This window comes from Emydura macquarii, unplaced genomic scaffold (genome assembly GCF_026122565.2).
Source record: "Emydura macquarii macquarii isolate MOO-44397 ecotype Brisbane River unplaced genomic scaffold, CSIRO-AGI_Emac_v2 contig_1401, whole genome shotgun sequence".
Taxonomy (NCBI): domain Eukaryota; kingdom Metazoa; phylum Chordata; order Testudines; family Chelidae; genus Emydura; species Emydura macquarii.
In genome coordinates, this window is record NW_027131538.1 from 13,595 (window position 1) to 22,933 (window position 9,339).

The 9,339-nt window shown below is 44.8% G+C and overlaps 1 long non-coding RNA gene across 1 annotated transcript; it reads right to left on the reverse strand.

Moving 5' to 3' along the window:
• Window positions 1-3,801: 3,801 nt before the first annotated feature.
• LOC137156276 (uncharacterized) lies at window positions 3,802-8,134 on the reverse strand. Its single transcript, XR_010920729.1, has 2 exons — window positions 8,086-8,134; window positions 3,802-4,361 (listed from the first exon to the last, which is right to left on the reverse strand). It is a non-coding gene; the product is annotated as an uncharacterized lncRNA (long non-coding RNA).
• Window positions 8,135-9,339: the final 1,205 nt, after the last annotated feature.

Genomic DNA, 9,339 nt, shown 5'->3' on the forward strand with positions numbered 1-9,339 from the left:
AAAAATTTCTAGACAAATGCACCAAGAAACCAATGATAGACCTGAGATACATCAATGACACTTTCATCCCTGGACAGACAACCAAAGCTGCCTCATAGGATTTCCCCCACAACTTCAACATCCACTACCCATCCATCAGAACACTTCCGCACCAGCATCAACTTCCTGGACATCACGATCAGCTTCAGCAATGGAACCCTACAGACAGCTAGATACAAGAAAACCCCAGCGGATCACCTAACCTACCTTCACAGATCCAGTAACCACCCCAACCCACCAAGAAACCTTATCTACAAACAGGCACTCAGCTACCACAGAATATGCTCTGGGAAGAAAGTCTGGGATACACACCTTCATTGACTTAAAACCACCTTCATCAAACAAGGACACTCCACCAGAGAAATAGATCTCATCATGGAATGAGATACCCAAATACCCCGAGAGAACCTGCTTCAATATAGGAAAAAAACCCTCTAACTGCATATCCCTAGTGGTAACCTACCACACATGTACCATTAAACAATTACAATTACTGTCATGCGGGCTGGCTTGAATGGGGGGGCATTTAGTATATTGGGTGACAACAGTAGGGCAGAATCATAATAATCCATGTGGGATATGCCATGTCAGGTACTGTTAGGAAGGTTATAATGTGCTCAGTAAGATAATAATACTTATGTTCATGTGTGATATTTGAAATGGAAGTTATAGATGTATTTGAGATGTCTGTGTTTCAAATTGTTCTGCCTGGGCAACACCCCAGATAGGAAAGCTGCAGAACAATGACCTGCATAATGGCCCATCAAGGCATTCACAGGTGCAAGGGGCCCTGAGGGAGAGGCCAGCATCACCACTGAGTCACCAGAATCTGCTTATGTGACTCTGGACTCCATTGCAGGCAGCCTACCTGATGAAGCGTCAGGACTGTCCCATGTGACTATAGACCCCAGGCACACCGGAGGAGTCACCAGGATTGGCCCATGTGACTATGGACTCCATTTTGGGTCTTGTGACTACCCACAGGCCGCATGGCCGGAGGAGGGGGTTTATAAGATCAAGCCAGAGAAACCATTTTGTCTTTGTTCCTGTCCAGTCTGCAGACATACACCTATCTCTGGACCAATTCATCTTGCAGCTGAACCGAAGGACTTAGACCCATCCAGGTACTGGATGTGAACCAGAGGAAATTATACAAGCCTGCAAATCCACATTTCTTCCAGAAACCTGAAGTATATGGACTTTTAATCATTTGTATATCTCTGATTTACTTTAACCCTTTAACATTTCTCTCCTGGTTTATTTCTTTCCCCTTACAATAAACCTTTAGTTTAGATACTAAAGGATTGGCTGTTAGCGTGGTATTTTAGGTAAGATCCAAACTTATATTGATCTGGTGCTGTGGCTGACCCCTTGGGGTCAGAGGGAACCTTTTCAGCAAAGAGCAGAGAATTTAAGTACCTGGTCTCTTTGCTGGACCTGGTGCTGGTTTGGGAGCCTGGAGCTGAAATGCAGTGAAGGGGGCTGTGGGCATTTGTGGACTGGCTTCGTGATATCCAGTGTGGGGTAATCAGAAGCAGTTCGTGGCTGGTTGGGAAGCCGGGCTTCAGTGTCACCTACCAGCATGGGGAGAATCTGCTCTCCTTTTGCAGCCTGCCCTGACCTTGGCATTATCAGCTGGCAACCCTGGGCACAGGTCGTATCACAATTACATACTCAATAGGGACCACACCCGCAGTCTTTCTTGAACCCCCTCTTCTAGTCTTCAAACAAGCAGTCTTGCCAACCTCACAACCCCATAATCAGAAGCAAGCTCCCTGCAGACCAGGACCCACCAAATCAAAGCAGCACCAGACTCTGCCAGAACAGCAGATGCAAAACCTAAAGGCATATCTCCACTGTTAGGATGATCAGTATCAGCTACAACCTGCCTTTCAAAATCCATGGGCCCTAACCATGCCTATACTATATGTGGTGTACCTCATCCAGTGCATTAAATGTCCTCATAACACCTGTGTGGGTGAAACCAGACAATCACTAGTCTCTCAAGTGAACTCACATAGAAAAATGGTAAAAAGACAAAAACACCACATTACCACAGGCAAATACTTTTCACAAATCAATCATTCCATATCTGACCTCTCAGTCCTCGTTCTCAAACAACTTGAAAAGATGAGCCTGGGAGCTTAAATTCACAACTTTCCTAGGCACTAAAAAACCATGGTCTTAATAAAGACACTAGGTTCATGGCTTATTACAACAATCTGTAATCCTATTAGTCTCCTTTTTTGCCTCGTGACTGCACAGGTGTTAACTGGCCACTACACATGGAATGGTCTCTTACAATATATGCTAAAACTGCTTATGCTAAGCTATTTATGCTGTTCTACCTGCAACCTTTCTGCCTGGAGGAGTTGGCAGCCACAAGGTTGGTTTAATATCTAGGGGTTCCTTTTGACAATACAACACAGAACCAGCTCGAGCCCCCACTCGGTAATCTGGGAAAATTACACGCCACCCCGAGTGCCTCCAAGAGGCAATACTTCCCCTCTTGCAAGCACTGAGTCTGTAGATGGAAAGGAAATTTTTAATAAAAGGAGAAAAGTACCTGGCAGTAATTTGGGAAAACACCACAAGTATGATTCGAAAACATATGACTGTGAACAAAACACTATCCCAGAGTACGCTGAGCAGTGTCCTTTTCCTCCGTCTCTCACTTTGTGGTGTAAAAATTTGACAAACAAACATCCCTTTAACATGCCATTCCCCCCTCCCTCCACCACACCCCACTCACAGTTGTTGTCCTTGGTCAGCGAAGACTCAGAATTCAAAGGTGCCTTCGCGAGGAGTTCACCTCCCAACCAATGTGAAGGGGGGAAGCACCAAGCAATGCCTTTGCTGCCACTACACCATTGTCCATTTGCTGCACCATCAGCTGCTTCATTGGCCGTTCACTCTGCCGTTGCTCACTCCTTGGTCACCCGTTCGCTCCACCTTCAGCCGCTCGATCTTTTGTTAGCTGCTCTGCCATCACTCACTCCATCACTGCCCTCTCCACTGCGACTGCTGGAATGTCTTAAGGTCCCACCACTTAAGACAGCTCTCAGTGATTTCAGCAGTTAGTGGAGGAGCCTCACTACCAGGGCAGTCTCCTTCATTAGAGACACGGTCCCATAGTATATCTAGTGCTTAGACCTGGTTATCAGTGATTTCAGCTCTTGTGAACCACAACAAAAGACTCTCAATTGAGTCTTAATCAGCTCTGTCATTGAACAGTGGAGAGAGGGAGGGTCAAATGGTGGCCAGGACCCTTAGGCAGAGACCACAGCACCAAGTAGAAACACCTATCCTCATCTCCCCTGGGCTTTGTCACCCCTACTCCCTGCTCCGTGAGTGCAGTTCAGTTGTGGGTGAACCCCTCACTAAAGGCATGCCAAGCACAGTTCTGCTGCCCTTGATTCACATAACAATAGCAACCCTTTGTTACCCCCAATAACAAAGTGACTTGCAATCCAATACCAGCCAAAAGGATCATTTGGGCAAAGCAGAGGCTGTGCACCTAGGCAGAATGGGTGTGTCTATTCAAACAAGGTCAGTTCCTGACATTTTCCCCCCAGCCCAGATGTCTGGGCAGAGCTCAGTCAGACCCTGTTTACATACCTTGTATTTAGCTGTGACACTGAGTACCTTTCCCAGACCTGAAGAAGAGCTCTGTGTAAGTTGGAAAGCTTGTCTCTCTCACCAACAGAAGTTGGTCCAATAAAAGTTATTCCCTCACCTACCTTGTCACTGTAAAGCCGCACAACCAGGACAGGCCCAGCCCCAAAGAGCTCAATGGGAGGGTAAGACAGAAAACACAGATGGATACAACACACAGCCAGGAAGCACAGGTACCAAGGAGACAATGATGACCACAGTGATAGCCTTTTGATAGTATATTTAGTGTGTGTCAGATGTAGAGAGAGCTGCTGCTTTCCATAAACTGCATTAATAACAATCAGTGTAGAAATAATTGGGAAGCACACACCAATCAAGAAACTTTCAGTAATAAAATAAAGAGTTCACCCGTCCCAGTAGAGGAAAACACTACAATATGATTTTAAGGCTTAGTTCAGTCTTCAGTTACATTGTTCTATAGCCAAGAGCAAGTATCTTGTATTTTATCCAGACAGCAGCTCTTATGCTGTGCCTTGGTACGGTCCATGCTCTTATTCGCAGTCTGATGATTCTGGCTTTAGCTCACGCGCAAGAGAGCTCCCTGGGTGAAGGCGTGAAAAACGGCCCAATGTCCATATGGGGAAGATGTTCCGATATGAACTGTAGTTCACTGCACCAGTCTTATTGAACACCCCACATATGTTTTCCTAAGGAGGAAGAGACAGAAACTGAGGTTAATAAGCACTAGGATCCCTGTCAGGATGGAAATCTGAGCCAAAAGGTTCACCGACAGGTGACCATGGGGGTTGAAATGGGATCTGTCAAGCCTTGTCACATCAGAAATGTACCAGCTGTCTGGTGCAAAAGGCTCTTCTTGTCTTCAATACTCCCAGCCATACGGTAAAGAGGAGGCATGCCAGTGAGTCTTGCTGAGAATCTGGATAAAAGTCACCAAGCTGGTTACTGAGATTTCAGAAGGAAATCCATCTGTGGCTGGGGAGAGGGGCCAGACTGAGAATGGTTATTTAGGGCAAACTGCAAGGAATAGGGCAAACAATTCCCCAAACTGGTGGTTTACTCTATACTTAGATTCACCAAGCCAACAACAAAACAGCTTCTGTATTACCATCTTGGTTACAAGAAGCCAAAATGCAGTCCCCTTTAAGCAATCCAGCCTTTGGCTCCCATCCAGGCAGCCAAGTCTAGTATAATGAAAGATTACTAAAAGCCTTATTCACCATACTTAAAGTTCTACCAATCCCAAGGGAGCAGACACAATGAATATTTCACATCTCACTCAAGTACATGCTTACAGCCAGTCTTTATTCACTAAGGTTATGTCTATACTGACGGCAGCACAGTCGGTGCCACCGGTTGATTCACCAGGATCAACTGAGCGGAAGTGATGACTCGCTCAATTGACCCATTAATCGTCGCCGCTAATCCACCCTTGCCAAGAAGGGTAATGCTGCGTTGACAGGATGGCATTTCCCATTGGTACAGTGAAGTGAAGACACTGTGGTAAGTAGAAATTAGGAAGTCGACAGGAGATATGCATGCTACTGTATGTAGCTAGCATATCTTCCATCGACTGCCGCTGAGTGTAGACAGTCTAAATCTAAGATTTATTAATACAAAGAAAAAAAAGAGAGTTGCTATGGTTAAAAAATCAATATACATAAAGATGAGTAAAGTTCTTAGATCAGTTTCTTAGCAGAGATATCATCTGGACCCAAGGGAAAGAGTCCCTTGAAGAATTCCACCGGGATTTCAATAATTTCCACCCCACCATCAACCTCAGCCTGGACCAGTCCACACAAGAAATCCACTTCCTAGACACTAGAATACAAATAAAAGATGGTCATATTAATACCACCCTATACCGAAAACCAGCTGACCGCAATACATATCTTCATGCCTCCAGCCTCCACCCTGGACACATTACACGATCCATTGTCTACAGCCAAGCCCTAAGACACAACTGGATTTGCTCCGATCCCTCAGACAGAGACAAACACCTACAGGATCTCCATAAAACGTTCTTAAAACTATAATACCCACCTGGAGAGGTGAAGAAACAAATTGACAGAGCCAGATGGGTACCCAGAAGTCACCTACTACAGGACAGACCCAACAAAGAGAACACCACCACCACTGGCCATCACCTATCTACTTATGTAATATATGTCATCATGTGCCAGCAATGCCCCTCTGCCATGTACATTGGCCAAAATGGACTGTCACTATGCAAAAGAATAAATGGACACAAATCAGACATAAAAAATGGTAATATCCATAACATAACATCCAGTCGGAGAGCACTTCAAACTCCCAGGACACTCTGTCGCTGACTTGAAAGTTGCCATACTTCAACAAAAAAATGTCAAAAACAGACTTCAGAGAAAAACTGCAGAGCTGGAACTTGTATGCAAACTTGACACAATCAAACTGGGTCTGAATAGGGACTTGGAATGGTTATCTCATTACAAGTAGTAATTGTCACTGTTCACACATTCTCACCTTCTAATCAGTGGTTGTGAATAGGCCTCAACTACTCTAACTGAATGGACTTTCCTACACCTACGCTCCCCATTATTGTTCCTTACCCTTGGATGTATATATATATCCCCTATCTGATTTCTATTTCATGTATCTGACGAAGTGGGTTGCAGCCCATGAAAGCTTATGCCTGCAGAAATTTGTTAGTCTTTAAAGTGCTACAGGACTCTCGTTGTTTTAGCAGAGAGGGTGAGGCTGCTGACTTGCAAAAGTCTTTCTGGAATCAGTTTAAAAGGTTATTGTCCAATAGGCAGTCCATGTGCAGAGTTTGTTCAAATTCTTCCATGAGAATTCCAGGGTGAATCCAGAGAAACCTGGAGAACTCAGTCTTGAGACTTAGACTTTCTCTGTCAAAGTTTAAGCAGATCTGAGATCAGGATCAGGCCCAAAGCTTCCTTTGTATTTGAGGCCAGCGGATAAGCCTCTTGTCAGCAGTTGTCACAGCAGGCCCTTTCTTGGATGAAGAAGAAGAGGTAATTGCTTTGAAGTTAATCTTCTGTTTTCTATGCAGACCCAGGTAGCCATTTGCATTCATTCACATTAGGCAATTAGCAATTCAAACTATCAAGGTATTTCATTCTATCAGATAATTAAGCTAAAGACAGTGTAAATAATATTATTTCTTGCAGTATCTTACATCTTTGACTTAATAGGAGACAGTAATGAATCATTAATGACAGGAACAGGTTTTACCATCTCTAAGCTAACTAGATCACATTGCTAACTTTTACCAATATTCAGATACACACAGACAATACTTAACATCTATCCTTGATTTCTATTACTACAAATAAATGGGATAATAATTGCTGGTTTAGTACACTCCTTTGAAATTTACATACAAGTAGTTATCAATGGTTCACAGTCAAGCTGGACAGGGATATTGAGTGAGGTCCCGCAGGAATCAGTTCTGGGTCAAGTTTTGTTCAATATCTTCATCAATGATTTGGAGAATGGCATAGAGAGTACACGCATAAATCTTGCGGACAATACCAAGCGGGGAGGGGTTGCAAATTCTTCGAAGGATGGGATTAAAATTCAGAATGATCTGGACAAATGGTCTGAAGTAAATGGGATGAAATTCAATAAGGACAAATGCAAAGTCCTCCACTTGATAAAGAACAATCAGTTGCACACATACAAAATGGGATACATACAAAACTGCCTAGTACTATGGAAAGGGATCTGGGGGTCATAGTGGATCACAAGCTAAATAAGAGTCAACAGTGTAATGCTGTTGCCAAAAGACATCATTCTGGGGTGTATTAGTAGGAGTGTTGTAAGAAGACACGAGAAGTAATTCTTCTGCTCTACTCCGTGCTGATTAAGCCTCAACTGGAGTATTGTGTCCAGTTCTGGCTGCTACATTTCAGGAAAGATGTGGAGACACCAGAGAAAGTCCAGAGAAGAGCAACAAAAATGATTAAAGACCTGGAAAACAAGATCTATAGGGAAGATTGAAAAAATTGGGTTTGTTTAGTCTGGAGAAGAGAAGATTGAGGGGGAAATGTTAATTTTTTCTAGTACTGTGGCAAACGGCTGGCTTCACCCTAGTGGGTCTCATGCTTCTGCCTCTTGTAGTGGGCCAGGGCATCACCAGTTACCCCATCTCCCCAGGGGGTAGGGACCTGGGACCGCCTGGTCCTCCGGGTCCCAGTTCAGGGGCCCTATGAGTAGCAGCTATGTGCTGCTGGCACCATACTCGCAGCTGCAGTCTTTTTCCCCTGGGCTAATTTTCCCCCCCTTGGTCCTTCTGGCCTCTCAGGCCCTGCTTCCTTGCCACCTGGACTGAGCTTCCTTACCCAGGCCCCTGTGCCTGGGGGAGTATCTCAGCCCTGCCAGGGGTGGGTTCCTCCCCTCCTAGGCCCATACCTCGCTCAGGACTCCTCTGCTCTTCCACACCACACAACACAACACTTCCAGCTCATGCCCTGTCGGTCTGGAGCAGAGGGTTTTATCAAGCACCTGGCTGGTCCTTAATTGGCCTCAGCTGCTCCTAATTGCCCCCTCATGACTTCTAACTAGTCTGCAGGGAACAGAGCCCTGAGCATTCTGGGGCTTACATACCTCCCTTCAAGCACTCTCCTACTGCCCTCTGCCCTTCTTATATCACAGTACATAAAAGGTTTGTTACAAGGAGAAGGGAGAAAAATTGTTCTGAGGATAGGACAAGAAGCAATGGGCATAAATTGCAGCAAGGGTGATTTAGGTTGTACATTAGGAAAAACTTCCTAATTGTCAGGGTGGTTAAGCACCAGAATAAATTTCCTAGGGAGGTTGTAGAATCTACATCAGTGGAGATTTTTAAGAGCAGATTGCACAGACACCTGTCAGGTATGGTCTAGATATTACTTAGTCCCGCCATGCGTGCATGGGACTGGACTAGATGACCTCTCAAGGTCCCTTCCAGCCCTATGATTCTATCATTCTATATCTGCTAGCTCTCTGAGTCAGAGAGCTGACATCAGAGGGCCAGAGAGAGCTGAAGGCCAGGGAGTGATGGAGGGGTGAACCCACTGATGTCTCCAGGTAACAGCTAGAGCCCCTACCTGGGAAGGGAACAGAACAGAGAAGAACCCCAGCCAGAGGGACTGGGGTCTGGTGAGAGACACAGGAGCTGTAGCTGAGAGATGGCGTGTGGTGGGAGACATCAGAGCTGTACTTGGTACTGGACTGTTGGGATGAATGTACTGTTTGGACTGTGCTTGGGGGTTTATGGTTGTGGGACTTTTGTAATAAATTAACCCCAGGTAAGGGCAATTTATATACTCTTTTAATTGTATTAAGATTAGTTAAGGAATTAAGAAGGGAAACTGAAAGAAGTGACTGCTTGCAGGGCTGCCCTGAGACCACCAGGGGGCGCCTGGGAGACAGTCACCCGTCCACAAACACCATCTGTCAACTCCACACTTTTAGACTGAAAGGGATATATCAGCAAATGGTAAAGACAACTATTAGCATTATACATTCAGCATGTACAATGTGAAATGCACACAGTAAGAAATCTCTAAGGTACTGTAAATACTTCCAAACCAGCCCTCCAGCTCCACATTTTATTCCTTCAAACTGAATTTTAAGTATGTATTTTACATTTTAGATTGTTTTAAAATGGCTTAAAACCACTGT